We start from the raw sequence: 2,987 nt of genomic DNA on the forward strand, positions 1-2,987 counted from the left end.
CACGGTGGAGCAACAAATTGATTTCTGTCCCTTCCAGGGGTAAAACAAAGATGTAACCTAGGCCCAACATTTTTCAATTTTTTTTATTTTAAAATGATCCTTCAGACATTTCTTTCTAAACACTGATGTGACCCTCACTGGGGGCACACCAATTAAGAGTCCTCTGTAGATCTTTGGCGGTAATAATATTTATCGGTCAGGGATTGAAATGGAAATTTTCTCCTGCATGCATAGTGTGCATGTTGAATTTGAAATTTACCTGCACTAACTTGTTGTGAAATGCACCACTTTTAAATAAAATTGACGGGTTCTCGATTGATGCGATTGTGAAAGAATTTGATTTTTTCTAGTTGTCTCACAATCTTTGTTGAACTTAATTTAGACTTCGTGAATATAATGAGAAAATGTTGTGTTAATTTCTACATGCACAGCGTGCACATTATATTTTGAGTTTCCTTGCACTAGCTAATAATCGATGTGCACCAGGGTATTTCGATCCCTGTCGGTACCGGTCATTGCATTGATTGGTACCCTATTTGACCGCATTCAATCACAGAGCCTGGCGATTTTTTAGTGTCGATACGTGGGCAGTACTTACTGTAAAACATGTCTTTTTCGCTAGCATGTTATTTCAGCTAATTTTGCTAATCTGTAATTTCGCTAATTCAAGATGTCAAGAATTTAAAATAGAGTATATTCTCACAATGAAATTGTTTACACTTTAGCTAAATTAAGATTCAGTTAATTCATGCATTGAGTCAAAATCGCTAATATGATGTGCAGCTATTTAAACTTGTTTTACAATATTTACCGGGATTATAGTCGAACTCAGCCAACACATCTGCTTCACTGATATATTTTTGATTAACTCCCATGACTGTTTTGTTCTTGAATTCAGTAAAATAGTTTTGTACAGTAGTTTATTTCATCGTAATAAAACACTTAGTATAGATAAATTATTCGTTACCCTTGCCGCCATGTATCGTTCATTATTTAATTTTACCGTGATATAGGGCTGTCTGTACTATGAAATCAACAACTCTCCCAGACTATTAACTCCGAAGTTCTACTGCTGGCTGAATTCAAATCTGGCAGTTTGGCAGTCATCTGTCCCAGTATATATATAATGTAGGCTAATTGTCCAGAAATAAGACGGATTTTTGGGGTTTCAGACCGTGGATAATTGAATTTTATGACATATGCTTGCTTTACATTACCAAACTGTTTTAATTTTATAATTTTGATTATTTGAGCAAGGGTAAAATCCTATACCAGGACATAGTCGGTCTGTCCCATAGACGTCCATGTATTGAGACGAATAGATGGTCAAGCCCCTATACATTCAATTCAATGACCTGATACGTGAATATGTCATGTATTGCATATCATTGCAAGCCTCTTTTGTAAAATTAGATTTTTATTTTTATCCAACGAAACACAACTACCCTTTTGCTGAGGGCAAACCTTGTTCATAATTTGGATTTTCCTGCGACATTTGTTTGGGCAGCTTGATATTGTGTAATAATGAAAGACACATTCATGGTAGAAACATTCATTTGAGATGTTACTTGACTTTTTTTTACAATCAGTTTTCAACTTCACCTGCCAACAATTGTATGTTAGTGGTCACTCACTTTTTGGGATACTTATTGTGCACAGGTGTGCAGTATAATGTCGCCAGAAGACTTAGTTGTTCGGTAAAATTTTGCAACAGAAATGATGATACAGAAATGATATTGGATTGATCTTTAAATATTCTATGAATTCCTGGACAATAAAATCACGATTCCCATAATAATTTTACACACATGTATAACTATATGTTTTTATAGTATTCAGTGAATGGCACTTGCATGGCTTCCCCTTTTGTCTGATGTTTGGTAGTGCACTTTCACTTCAGCGAAAGACGAAAACAGTTGACTGCTACAACTCAGAAACTTTGTTCAAATTTACTTAAAGATGATTCTTTTTTTTTAAACAGTATCATCTTGTTATAGAAGTGGCTCTTTGTATAAGGAGCTGCATACATTTAATATTTGTGAACTTAACATGTTCCTGTTTTTGCATGTATGCTTCTTATTGCCTCAATGATACTATAGCCAAAGTATCGGTCCTATTTGGCATATTTTACCACAGCTTGCTTTTGTTAACCCTCACGTTCCAAATGATGATCAATTTACAGTATTTGTAATGTGATAAATTATGTATGTAGGTGTTGTTTATTATAATAAATAAAATTGTGGCTAATATTCAACTTTCATCAAATGAACATGTACATGAATTGGATTTAATTTTTAGCTGTTTTGGGTGGCTTATAGACTGGATGAACTTTTATGAAGTCTATGATTCCCTTTCTCAAACCAGTGAATTTATAACCTGATGAAAATCTGCTGAAATTAGACCAAGTAAATATTCTACTTTTTTTTTTTAATTATAGAGCGCCCTCTGGCGGTTGCTCTGAGAAAGTAATAAAATAATTTGAACTGATTAAAGTTGAAGATTGTATAGCAATTGGTTATGTTTTCTAGAAGCTAAAGAAAGAATGATGCTAGATATTTTGACCTAACTTCACTACCTGCAAGTTAGGTACATGATTACAGTTGTGTGGATGGTACTGTTTTCAAAACTTAATGGTCAAGCACCACAATTCATAGCTGCAATGTTGCAGGCTCACATCAGATTCAAATTTTATTGTTTTTGGTCTTGTTAGATAATGTGTGGTGATAGGGTGTAAGAGTGGTTTCAATGGTGACGTGATATACATGTTGATCACTGCAGTTCAACACTATTATGTTGACTGGAAACAAATCCTTGTTAACACATGCAGAAGCCAACTTGTTTCTTTTGAACATAAAATAGGACTTTATACCCTGGTACTCTAAGTCGATAAAACTGTGTCTGTTTTTAACTAACAGTTGTTTCTTAAAAGTGAGGTATTAAATTAGAACATGACAACATTTGGTAAAAAACATTTAAAACAAAAGTCC

This window comes from Saccoglossus kowalevskii, unplaced genomic scaffold, assembly GCF_978046115.1.
Source record: "Saccoglossus kowalevskii unplaced genomic scaffold, keSacKowa6.1 SCAFFOLD_355, whole genome shotgun sequence".
NCBI classification, from domain to species: domain Eukaryota; kingdom Metazoa; phylum Hemichordata; class Enteropneusta; family Harrimaniidae; genus Saccoglossus; species Saccoglossus kowalevskii.